The sequence below is a fragment of the Sminthopsis crassicaudata genome, chromosome 2, assembly GCF_048593235.1.
Source record: "Sminthopsis crassicaudata isolate SCR6 chromosome 2, ASM4859323v1, whole genome shotgun sequence".
Lineage (NCBI taxonomy): Eukaryota > Metazoa > Chordata > Mammalia > Dasyuromorphia > Dasyuridae > Sminthopsis > Sminthopsis crassicaudata.
In genome coordinates, this window is record NC_133618.1 from 586,514,795 (window position 1) to 586,528,557 (window position 13,763).

Consider the following 13,763-nt stretch of genomic DNA (forward strand, 5'->3'; position numbering starts at 1 on the left):
AGAAAAACAAGCAAATATGGTTCTTTGCTGTTGTCAGGATCAAGGGTATTTATTATATCACAGATCCATTGAAAAATTGAAGTGTTGTGATATGCATAAATAAGATTATTGAAGGCTAATTGTGCTTTAAAAACATCTAATATGGGGAAAATTTTCCTACCTTGTAAATATTTTCATATATTTTAATCAATTCTTTCATGACGATTTATCTGTTTTTCAAGTGTTTTATTTTTGTTGTATTTCATCATGCACAAATCATTAAATAATTGTAAGTTGGTTCTTAGAACTGCAGCTCTGAGTCTATATGGATGAGGTTTTTTTTTTCTTTAATCACATTTTTTTTCCTACTTGTGCTTCCACATGAATATCAGAATATCAGAATTTGAGTTCCATCTACTTTTTAAGGAAGAGATTGTTGTGATTGAAATTAAGGGAAATTGAGGTACAAAGCTTTAAGCTTGTGCAATATTGATAAGGGTAATAGTTACTAATAAAAGGGGTCTTTAGCTCCTCAGCAAGCCCCACATAATGGCATTTTTACAGACAAAAGGAGAAGCATTCAAAAACTAGAAAGTAGCATCATAGATGGGGAAAACAATAAGATTCATGCTTCAGAAGCATCATAGGCATTGGGGACAATGTGATTGGCTGGAAATTGGGAATGAAGGCTAGCAAAAATCCTTCTAAGAAAGAAATTGTTTTAGTTCACCTGTAAGAATAATTATTGATGTATAGATAATATATTTCTTCTAACTGTACAAGGGCAGCTAGTGATTTATAGGAAAACTGAACTTTCAAACATAGAGAGGAAAAGTGACCTTTTCAATTTATAATCCTTTGAACTTAATTTAGAGACAAAGAAACTTGACTTAGGCAGCCATGCAAAATGTTGGCAGTGATACAGAATAGAATCAATTATAAAATATAGTCAAGTTGATTTTCTCATCTTTTTCTTTTATCATGGAATTACATGGGTCACCTGTCTATAAATTAATTCTATAAGATTTGTAATATAGTCACTATCAATGGTGTATATTACCATTAGTTTTTCTGGGGCTTTTTAACACAGTATCTAAGACAAAGCCAAAAAGAAGAACAAGCCAAGCCAATAAAGCCCCAGTTACCAATGGTGGCTAAATAGACATATTACCCGCTAACAAGATGAACCCAGAAGGATTTTACTAGGGGTTATCTGGGAGAGATAGTTGGGTTTTCTAGTATAGCTCATTCAATCTTAAGTAATCTTGTCACCATTTTTTCAGGTTGGTTAATGTAAGAACAAGATTTGCTAATTGTAGCATAGGGTCCTCTTTGTGAGGACATCCCAGAGTTATGTAATTTTTAAAATTAAAAAAAAATTTAAAACGTTTGAGGTAAAGAATCTGCCTCAATTTGGAGGGAGGAGATGGGCTTCTTTTCAAGTGAGAAAAATTATTTAGAGGGCTTACCAGAGACTAATTTGACAGGCAAGATTTACATATTACCAAGGTAACTCAAACTCAGCAAATAGATACATCATGAACAAAAAAGCAAAATAACACAGTATCATTAATTAGTATTAAATAATATCCTAATAACCCACTACTATTGTTCATTTTATTAGCTTGTTTCATTTTTAGTCCCTGATGTCCCATATCGTTGTCTGGTCCCTAGAAATATCTTCTTGAGCATCCTGGAATAGGGTTTATCTGAAGGGCATTTTTCCTTGGAGGTCCGCTTCTCTGGTTCCAATTTATCTGCAGAGATTTTTAAGTAATTCTAAAATTTGCCAGTAATAAAACTTAATACAATTTAGTATATATAGCCTCCTAAATTTGCTTTTCCATTAACTTGTTCATATGGTGGAAATCAACTTAATAAGCCTGATGGTTCTCATCTTTTTAACAAAAAAGCTATTAATTACATCGAATTAGGAATTCATAATTCACTTGAAATTACAAAGAATTTCAGTTATTTTCTATCTTTATTTAGACTCTATATCTGATATAGAAATTGCCAACAGCCTGAAGGAAGAATCTTTATATATATATATATATATATAAAATGATCTAAATTGTAAAATAGATCTTCTTTCTCTTAAAATGATTATATATATATATATATATATATATATATATTTTAATTTTTAATAAAAAAAACTTTTACATCTTTGTCTTGTTAAAAATTATTTGCTTTATTTCCCCATTTAGGAGAATATGGGCTCCATTTAAATACTAATGAGGGGATGGCAAACCCAAGAACCCAGTTACTTAGACTATAGATTTGACTACCAATTTAGAGTCAACACAGTAAGAGCTTTCATTCCTGTGCTCTATTGTAGTAACTTAGAAATATTGGAGTATTGCAACAAAATTCATCATTTCAAAAATTAGATCTTCACATAGAGATATGCTATGAAAAGAGGAAGTAGGGACATAGTTGTAATAGCATCAAGACGATCCTCCAGGCCTGAGCCTAAGGTACAGAATGATTTGACATAGGTATAATAAAATAAAACAACTTTATTTGTATTTGATTTAAGGTAAAGATGTAGATGTTATTTTGAACATCCAGACGTATAGCAAAGTTCCATGTTAGTCATAGGGTATAATCACAGGTTCAGGATTAATCATGTGGGAAATAGTTCTATTTAAACGAGAAATAGCACAATAGGTAAGCTGAGTCAAGGGGTACATACCTTTGGCTATTCCAAGATCATCTCTTCAACTTTTTCGATATACAGGTGTCTACCTGTATCCATTTTTAGATTACACTCTCTTTGAACAGCTTATGGCACTTCCTACAAATGGTGGATTACTAACTTAATGATATTTCAGACACTTCTACCCAAATTTAGAACTCAAAACAAAATCATATTGCAGCCTTAAGAGATTTTACTTCAAGTAAACAAATTTCACCAGTTATAGCTTAGAGCTAGATACAGTTGTTACAACTGTTCTTTCCACATCATGACTTTCCCCATCATAGTTTTGATATATTATTGTTTGGCATAAGACATTACTGTAAATGGGAATTTTGGGGTAGTTTTGCAGAAGACACAGATGACACAGAAAGGTCAGCAGATCACACAAAAAAAGCTTAGAAACTCAGAAGTGCATCACAAAATATAGGTACAATAGTGAGTAATATCATTATATTTTCTTTTAATGCCATAAATATACACAATTTCTTTTTTAAGGCTAAAATAAAAAATTAAAGTTTGATAGAAAAATGTGAAAGTTATTAAGTAAATTACAAAGGCTAGAAATACAGAGAGATCTTTAGAAGTTTAGTAGCTCAGTAAAAGTAAAAAAATTCAGACTTCTTTTCTACTACAAAGGAAAGCCTAAATTTTTTTTTTCATCAATTTTCTGGATTACAGATATATCCCATCTCTAACTCCTGCTATGTGGAAGAGATAACTATATGATTCTCTCATGTTGTTGCAATATCAGTTAGCAGTAAAAAAAAAAAAAAAAAATCACCAGACTTTCTTTACACAAAAAAGATTTACTCAGTATTCTTTTCTTCCTCTAATCCAGTTTAAAGCATCATGGTGAAAAATTAGTGAGTAGGGATTAAGAAAATAATTACATTCTGGAATTCCACATTGTCACTCCAAAACAGACAAAAATGTTGCATATGCTTTTAGACTAGCAGATATATGCATCTCTTAAGGCATTGTATATAAATCCCTAAGTGAAAAAAAAAGTAAGACTGGAGTCTTAAAATTAAATTGGTCTAAGATATGACTTCATTATATACTAAGTGATGCATAACTTCATCATTTTCATAATTAAAATCACTAAATTACTTAATCTACTATAAATAAACTTGTAAATTCTTCCTGTTTTGACAAAGACATATTTGTAATGGAAGAGGGTATACTAATTCATTATTTTAAAATTTCATAACATTTAGCAGTTCTTTCACAGGACTGATAACATTTTGTGACCCTAAGTAGATGGTTCCAAGAAACCTGGCAAGTTTACAAATAAGGATATAATAAGGTTATATTTTCCCCCAAAATAATTAATCATTTTTTCCTTTTAAAACATAATTAAAATACTTGGTAGATTTTAAATTTAAATTTAAACAATAATTTCTAATAACTTAATAATTTCCCAGAATCCAGATTCAAAAGAAATAAATTTTCTAATGATCCTGCTGCATTAACATCTTAACAATATTTCTTACTCAGTGGTCTCTCGAAATTCAATACAAGAAAATTTAGAAACACAATAGTGACATATACAATATCACAAAACAAAATTTATCACCATTCAAATGACATTAACTAAGTCACATGTTTGACCACATATTCTATATAGAAAGTTATTTCATTTTTAGCATTTTATTCAAATCACATTTAAAACCTGGAGTAATTACATTTGTTAAAGAAAAATAATAGTAATAATAATAATTGACACTTATATAGTGATTACTGTATGTTAGGCATTTCACAATGATTTTTATTCTCATAATCTGGGAGATTACAGATTTCAAAACTGAGGCAAGGTAACTTGCTTAAGAACACATAGCTAAAAAACTTCTGAGACCAGATTTTGATTGGGTTTTTCAAAGTCATAATTATATTAATGCCAAATAGTAAATATACTTTGTATTAGGTTATCTTATTTAGTTTCAGAACAAACTTCCTGTCCAAATCAAATCTCTCTCTCTCTTTTTTTTTTTTTTAAATCAGTGATGGTAATATTTAAAATCTCAAAACAAAAAGTTGTTTCTCAAGGACCATTAGTTAGCAGTACTTCAAAATTTGCAGCCTATTGTTATCAGGTAGTTCAATTTCAAAGATCATGGTGAAATTCCCAGCTCTCCATAATTTTCTTTTTATTTCCTTTTAAAAATTACCCAGTGAGCCAAATCAGTTATTTTTATTTTCTCAATCTAACCCTACTCAACTATTTAAAGAGGTGGCCTCACCTTTCTGAAAGACATCTGTTTTTTTCTCTGTAGCTTAAAAAAAAAAATAAATCCGATGGACTTTACAGGATGGCCTCACACTTCCAGTTTCCCTATTTTTAGGATTCATGAGGATTTTATATTTGTCACTTAACTAAAATATAGTATTCTAATGGTTCTTCAGGGAAAGATTTTTGAAATATTATTTACAAATAATTTCATTTATAAGGTATAGTATCCATATCATAAGGAATATCCACACCTATATGCTCTTGTTTCTAAGAAATCAAAATCTTCCTTCTGAGGGGCAGCTAGGTGGTTCAGTGGATAGAACAGCAACCCTGAAGCTGGGAGGACCTGTATTCAAATGTGGTCTCAGACACTTAATACTTCCTAGCTGTGTGACTCTGGGCAAGTCACTTAACCCCAATTGCCTCAGGGAAAAAAAAATTCCTTTAGACTTCTCTTTGGAAAAACTCCAAACCCCATTTACATTCAAACCCTACTTACTTGAATTTTTTCTCTTCCTTTTTTTCATATGTCTTTATGGATCTTCCTTGTTCTCCTTTCATATTCTGATCCAAAACCTCTTTCACTTTCTCAATTCTTCAGGTCTTCATTTCCTAGTTTCTTCTTTGTTATTTGGCTCAATTATTTTTTTAAACACAACCTCAGTTGACTGTAATACTTTCTTGCCTTTGGGGTTCTTCAGAGCTTACAAACACATGGTCTTATCTAATTTCTTTGGGTATTCTTGTTTTTAATTTACCTAAACAATTCTATCATTCACAGAAGAAAAATGATAACACCAAAAACACTTTTCTCAATTATATTTTACTTACTCTTAAATTGCTCTCTGATTTACATAAACCTTTCTCATTTAGTGAACATGGAAAAAGATAAGTAATAGGCAGTTCTTAAGCACCAGATAAATTTAAACTGCAAAGTACAAACCTGTTTGTTTTATTTCACTTTGGAATTTCACTGGAATTTTGGAATTTCTCTTTCAAATTAGTTTCAGTTCCCCTTTCTCCACTTAGTGAAATTGTCTTCCTCTTTCAAAGAAACAATAAAATTGTTACTTTCTGGGCATAGATTGATAAAAGTTATCAATATTGTTTCTTGTGACATTCATAGTTCTAGTCTCCTTTTTTCTTCAAACAATTCAAATACCTCAAAACTTACTAAAACATTTCATCATTTATAAAAACAGTCAAACCATAATTTGAAAGTTCACAGTGAGAATTTAAATTTCAGTCACAAATTTAGGATCTCAATATTTTACAATGGTATAAATTTCTGCTGGCTGGGGAATAAAGATTTCTTCTTATCTGTGTCTTTTATCTTGGCCTGAGTGGGAAAGTAAGGAGTGACTTTCTCAAGAAAACATTTTCACTCTTTCTTCTTTAACTGTTAAGGCCCCAGGAAAAAGTTAGCTTTGTGTGGTACGGAAATGGTGAGGGGTCACCATTTAATAAAAAAAGCTGGAGAGAGCTCTAGAGAAAAGCAAAGTTTATTGTACATTCTCGCGAGAAGGGCGTCCCACTCTTCGAGTAGACTATCGAGTAGACTATCGAAGAGAGGAAGCGCCTCCTGTGGGCAGGACAGCACCTTTAATCCCTAACGCAAAACGCCCCCTCCCACCACTGACCCTCATCCTCATTGGCTGAGAGTCTTACATTCTAAACGCGAGATCTACCCATGAAATTGAACTTGACCAATAAGTACATAGTTGCCCATATTTGGATGAAATAGGGAGATGTCATAGGAGGGCAAGGCAATGCCCTTCAGAGTCCTTCAGGCCTACTCGAACTCTGAAGTAGATGAAGCCTTACTCGATTTTCACAACTGTCTTGAAAGATCTCACCTCATCTCATTCAGTCCCTCCTCTTATTTTGTACACTGAGATCTCTTCAAATTTTTTTGTAACATATTTTCACATTCCCTATTAATTCCTCACTTCCTTCTGATTCCTGTTGGCCTTGGGCCACCGGCTCCACCCTTACCCTTTTAACAGCATCTATTTAACAGACCCTTCAGCTTTCTCTTCCAACCTGATCATTCCAGATGATGAGTTTTGGACAATTCTGGTTATTAATCTGATCAAACAAGGGATGTAGATAGGGAATAATATAACACCACTAAGGGCTATAAGGCCAAACCAAAGGAGCTGCTTCCACCAGCTTTCCCCAAACCAGGACCATCTAGAAGTATTGAACAGTGAGGTCCAAGTCTGTACAGGAACAGGAGCAAGTTTCCTAATGTTCTTAGTGATTTCCTTCACTAGACTACCATTGTCATCAATCTTTATACAACATGTGGATAAATTTAGTTTAGCACAAACTCTCCCTTCCTCAGCCAACAAATAATCCAGCACAAGTCTATGTTGTAAAATAGCCTCTCTGGTTTGAGTAGCTTCATCAGCCAAAAGATCTAGTGCCTCATCTGTCTGATTGGTGATAATCTCTACAACTGCCTGAAGCCTAATTATCCTGTTCAACATGTATATTGGAGTTCTATATCCCCAACTTCCATCTTGAGCCCAGGTCGCTGGCCCATACTCTTTGACTATTCTTTCTGGAGGCCAGGCCTCACCCCAACCATTTGCATCTCCAGTCCAAGTGATGGAGGTATCTAAACTCCGTTTCTCCCTTCCCAAATTATCATACAACTGAATCCCTAAATATTGGTTTGCCTGTTCGGGAAGAAAGAAAACTTTTGGCCTTATTAGTCCAATATAACAATTCCCTGTCCAATTAAGAGGCAGATGAGTATAGGCAGTTAAACCACAGATCCAATAATGACCCTTTAGAGCAGGTTGTTCCCTTGGAAATATGTCTGAGCTATTCCTTGTAAAAGGGTAATATTGTTGGTCTCTCGTCCCTAGGGGGCTTCTCCCCACAAAGGGGTCATACTGGCATTTTCATAAACCTTGCTCTTTTCTCCAACTACAATTGGCAACTGGCCACTGGCCTGTTAGATTAGAGGTACTCCAAAATGTGGAAAACAGAGTCCCATGTTGCCCGGGTGTCCCTGGGGTGACATTATACCAACCCCATTGGTAACTGTACCCAATGTATATGTTCCCTTTCCTCTTATTCTCTTTTATACATCTCAATACATCCCATTCTACTTCACTACACTCAGCAGTAGTGACTTGTTGATAGCAATATCCCTGCTCTCCTATTTCTGGGAGAACATCCAAGGTACAGTCTTTCTAGTCCTTCCCACACTTCAATTGAGGATTCCTCCCCGTATTCCGCCAATATTTAGACATTTTTGTACAGTCAATTGTCTTTGGCCTCAGGTCTGTTCTCGAATAGGTCCACTCACAAACACTATTTCCCAGCTTCAAACCTCGTCCTGTCTGATTTAAGCAGTATTTCCATTTCCTATCTTTGGTCAATGACCACTGATGTTTCTCTTCTAAATTCCAGAAACCGGTCCCATTATGAATTTGGGATCTGTTGCTAAGGATCCAGGCTGGGCTTAGGGGGACAGGTACCCATGGCCATTGGTTCAATTGTTGGGATCCACCACAGATCCAACAATTTGATAAGTTAAATGTCCTCCCTATATTCTGCATGAGCAGGAGAAATTGGTTCTCATCTCTAGAAGGTCATAAGGAAATAGATAAACCCAAAGTTTAGGGAGAGCCTCATAATGTTCAACTATTATAACACCGTGAAGTTAAGGTGAACTTCCCAAAGGAAAATATATCAAATCACAAACAGGCAAAGAGACCCAAAGTAAGAAAAGAGAAGTCATACAGTTACAATGCACTGGATTCAGAATCAGTGTTCCCATTCAGTGGAGGTCCCCTCCTCTTATGTAATTGGAGGTCTCCCCTGTCTTCAACTGTCCACTCTGATAAAGGTGGTGCCACAGGTCCTTTTGTCCTGGTGTGGTGTGTCCAGCCTCGTTCCTGGGTGCGAATCGCAGTATCTGAAGTCAGTATCACTTGGTAGGGTCCGTCCCAACACGGAGTCAGCTTCTCGTACTTCGAGGAACGGATCAGCATCCAATCACCAACCTGAATTCTATGAACAGGGAAACCTAGAAGTCTGAGCTATTAGCCCTTTTTGTTGAAGTCCTTGCAAATGTTCCAGCAATGATTTCACATATCTCTTAACAAACAAATCCTTAGTTTCTAAAATAGGGTCCCAGTCTCCCTTAGGATAAGCCTGGAAAGGATGACCATACAATAATTCATAAGGTGAAAGCCCAATATCTCTACGTGGCTTGGTCCTGATTCTAACCAGAGCGAGAGGAAGGCATTTCGTCCAAGGTAGTTGGGTCTCTAAAGATAACTTAGTCAGCTGCCATTTTATTTCTTGGTTCATCCTTTCTACTTTCCCAGAAGAGGGAGGATGACAAGGGGTATGGAGATCCCAAGTGATTTCTAAGGCCCTAATCAGATTCTGCAATACCTGGGCAGAAAAATGTGTTCCCTGATCCGAGTCTATCCTCTCCACCATTCCATATCTAGGAATAATTTGTTCTAATAAGACCTTACTTACTGTCGAGGCAGTTGCTCGGCCTGACGGGAATGCCTCCACCCATGAGGTCAGATGGTCCACTATGACCAGCAAGAACTCGACCCACTGGTGGCAGCTCAGTAAAGTCCACCTGGATGCTTTGGAATGGTCTGATTCCAGGAGGTCGTCCCCCTTTTGGAAGCTGGCGTTGGGCAGCCCTGTTAGTCCTTCGACAAACAAGACAACCGTCCACCAGTTGTCGAGCCATAGTATATAGGCCGGGGGAAACATACCTTGTCAGTATAGCATCACACAGGTTTTGGACATCCCAATGACTGCCCTGGTGCAGTTGCTGAAGGACTTGCCTCATACTTGCTTTGGTCAGTACCTCTCTGCCCGTCAGGTAAGAGCCATCGTCCTTCCGAGTTCTCACTCAACTGCTCCGAGAGTTGAGGCTTTCTCTTTTTCCTCCTGAGTAAAACTAGGAGAGGGTAGACTAGGGGGAAGTACAGGTATCAAAGCCATTATATGAGAGATTTCCTGATCTCTGGCTCCCTTGGCCTCCTGGTGTGCTAATCTATTTCCCCTTGCCTCAAAAGAATTTCCCATCTGATGTCTCTTTACATGTATTACTGCTATATTCCTAGGAGTCAGAATATTTTCTAGTATCTCTCTGACTAGTGTATGATGAACCAGTTCTTTACCTTTACTGTTTACATATCCTCTTTCCTCCCAAATCCTCCCAAATACATGCACCACACCCCAGGCATATTTAGAATCAGCATATATATTCCCATCTTGGTCACACAATAATTTTAACGCTTGATTTAAAGCATACAATTCACAGCAATTCACAAGTTTGAGCAGACCAATGGGCAGGTAGACTGCCCTTGGTAACAGTGGAAGTTCTAATAAACCCATTTCTTTTCCCATTTACCATCCTAGAAGAACCATACATAAATTCTAAACGAATATTTATCATAACCTTGTGTTGATAACAATAAGGAATTTGTCCCAATGAGTTTATATCCAAGTAGATCTTTCATAAGTGAACATTATTCATACAAATCAGTTTGTTTTTAAAAACACCCAATGCAAATACAATCATACAGAATGTCTAATTCCACACAAGAGAATTCAAGAAGTTTTGATAATAGATTCCCATTAACTTGTAATGGGAGAGACATTCTGCTATTCTGAAACATAAGGTCTTATCAAGTATTCTGATAAAGAGGCAGCAGGGGGGGAGGTTTGCAGAACTAAGAGGCAGGGAAACTGAGGCAGGACTGAGTCAGGACAATAATTCAAAGTTAAAACATAAGCTAGCCAATCATAGTCTAGCAAATTTTCAGCTAGAGTCCCCTGTAAAGGCCTTTTGTCTCCGCAGCCTTCTCCAAACCCAGCATCTGCTAAAATCAGGTGTGTCTAGCTAGTGGACAGGTAAAGAGCTTTTTCAACTTTTTGCAGCCTCTCCCTTATCTGTAGAGACAAGAGAGCGAGACAAAAGGAGACCTTTTGTCAATCGCAGCAATTCTTAAAAGAATTGTGCCGAGCATAGAGCTCTAACAACGATCCAGGCCAGAAGTAGCCTGGATGTCCGGTGCAAAAAAAGAAAAAAAATCTTTTACCTTTTCCAGAGTTCCGTTCAGTACCCAAATTATGTCTATTTTCGAGGTCCTTCATCAGGGAAACAAAATGATGAGGTAAGCAAAGAGTAAGTAGTTTCCAATTAGGCCTGAACTGAAATAAGACATCAGTTTTTCCCAATTTTCTGACCAGTTGAAATCTCAGTTTCCCTTCCCCCCCCCTGTTTACAGAAATTATCATATTATACACAACAGACTAGTAAATTTCCCAAAATAGCAATAGTCATACAGTTTTATACAGTAATAGTTCTGTTCTCCAGGGGACAAAAAGGAAGCAGGATTAAAATTTTTGCAAATAACCCTATCAAATTATCAGATCAGATTAAAATAATCTTTAAACAAGGAGACTATCACGCATGTAAATAAATATTGAATAACTTGTTTTCAGAAAACTTCAGTTCCAACTCCTTAGAACAGTTATAGACTTGAAAAATAAAAATAAAACATTCAGTTATCAACACCATATAAATGTAGGCTTTTCCTTTAAACAGTAGAAATAATTAATATCTAAATCAGCAAGGAGGTGCAGTTATTAAAAACAAAAAACCCCACTATACTTAATGGGAGGGACCTCTCCACGTGGTCACCCTTCCCCCACACCACCATGCTTCCTGACCCAATATATCATAGCTCCATTTAAACTATTAATTACTTTTACAAATCAATCTTTCCTGTCCCGCCTTTAAGTAAATATATATGTATATATTTTTAAACTTTACACTTCAATGTTTGCACATAACTGACCCAAATTTCATAAAACTTAATACATGCCCAACAGAGCTGACAAATACTTAAGGCATAGCTCAGTTACAAATTACCCAATTACCTCTAGCAAACATACCATCGAAGTAGGGAGATACAACCACAACCTCCCCTAAGTAAGCTACCAGCATTGTTTTAAAAACCTATGTTTTAACTAAAAATCCCAAACACAGCTTTAAATTCCCAATAATATAAAACTACTTTGCTATCATATTTAAAACAATGAACTTCACCAAATAGCGGTTTCTTTCCCCCAGCCCCCGTGGCCCTGCTGCAGTCAGGACACGTGGGAGGAAGAGGAAGGAAGCCACCATCTTCACTGGCTCAATCCCACAAACTTCCCCGTGTACAGGGTTTCTGATCCCAAATGGGATCTACTAACAGCTATTTCTGGTCAGCTGAAACGACCCCTGCTTCAAAAGACCTAGTTCTCCTCCCGGCCCGAAGGCCCCTGGAAGAGCTAATGGAATTAAATCCCCTCAGGTCCTTCCTTTCAGGTACCATTTAATCCTTTTGGCACCACCACCAGTCTGCAACAAAACAACAATACCTTATCCGCTTTTTCTTGCTTTTTATTTTTCCTCATATTTTGGCAGTTTGTTCCAATTACTTAATTTATCTCCCAAGGGAATATCTACCGGTATTTTCTGATATTTTTCTCATTTCTCTCCGCGAGGGCTGGCTGGGACTAGGCCACACCCATTGAATTTGGAAGGAGTTTAACAGACTCCTAAACGCCCAAACACGCTAACTGTCACCAGTTAACCCAGTCACCCAGGAAGGCCTAGCTCTCTTCCTGTCTACCGTCTACAGCCCCCTCCAGAACCTATAACTAGACTCAAGGGGCTTCACAGGACGCTTACCTCTGGGTTGCTGCGCAACAAATTACTTGACTGATCTGTCCTCCACCAACCGGTTGGGATTTTCACCGCGGAGTTTCCGTTGCTTTTCTCTGAGTTTCTCCACTTCGGGTCCACTCTACGTCAGGGAGCAAGGAGAAGCCCCTGGAAGCTGGCGGGCTGCCTAAATCAAGGCAGGGCGCCATCCCACTAGCACCCAGGAGTTCACTTACTCACTGAGTAAAGGATCCCGGACGAGCCCCCAAACTGTGTGGTACGGAAATGGTGAGGGGTCACCATTTAATAAAAAAAGCTGGAGAGAGCTCTAGAGAAAAGCAAAGTTTATTGTACATTCTCGCGAGAAGGGCGTCCCACTCTTCGAGTAGACTATCGAGTAGACTATCGAAGAGAGGAAGCGCCTCCTGTGGGCAGGACAGCACCTTTAATCCCTAACGCAAAACGCCCCCTCCCACCACTGACCCTCATCCTCATTGGCTGAGAGTCTTACATTCTAAACGCGAGATCTACCCATGAAATTGAACTTGACCAATAAGTACATAGTTGCCCATATTTGGATGAAATAGGGAGATGTCATAGGAGGGCAAGGCAATGCCCTTCAGAGTCCTTCAGGCCTACTCGAACTCTGAAGTAGATGAAGCCTTACTCGATTTTCACAACTGTCTTGAAAGATCTCACCTCATCTCATTCAGCTTGATTTACAAACATAGATTAAAGTGAGGAGGCAGACACAAAAGTATTTAAAAATTGGCCTGTAATAGTAGAAGTCTTTTTTCAGGCCAAACTTGGGACTTTTTTTTAACTACTTTGTCAATTTAGGTAAGGGTGTTCCTGAGTGATGACTAGGGGGTGTCATTTAGCTTAATCTTTTTGAGCTCTCTTTTCTGACTGGAAAGATTCCATTTCTAGGGTTTTCCAACCCATTCCTGAATAAGGGTGTCCCTTATTGTTAACCCTAGCTTGGACTAAAAGTCCCCACCTTAAAGAGGAAAACTTCTTACTCCAATAATGACTTCCCTGTTAGATTGAAATGGGACCCTTTCTTGAAGAAGATCCCCATTTCATTTTCGCTCCTTTTCTCCTCCCTTTTCCTTCCTCCTTTCCTTTCCCTTCCTTCC

General features: G+C 37.1%; 1 protein-coding gene and 1 long non-coding RNA gene across 4 annotated transcripts in view; one reads left to right on the forward strand and one right to left on the reverse strand.

Moving 5' to 3' along the window:
* The window catches only part of SHOC2 (SHOC2 leucine rich repeat scaffold protein), a 158,835-nt gene that overhangs the window by 98,514 nt on the left and 46,558 nt on the right, over positions 1-13,763 (forward strand). The gene's annotated exons all lie outside the window — the stretch shown is intronic.
* On the reverse strand, positions 1,619-5,887 carry LOC141558421 (uncharacterized). Its single transcript, XR_012487050.1, has 3 exons — positions 5,857-5,887; positions 2,678-2,779; positions 1,619-1,736 (listed from the first exon to the last, which is right to left on the reverse strand). It is a non-coding gene; the product is annotated as an uncharacterized LOC141558421 (long non-coding RNA).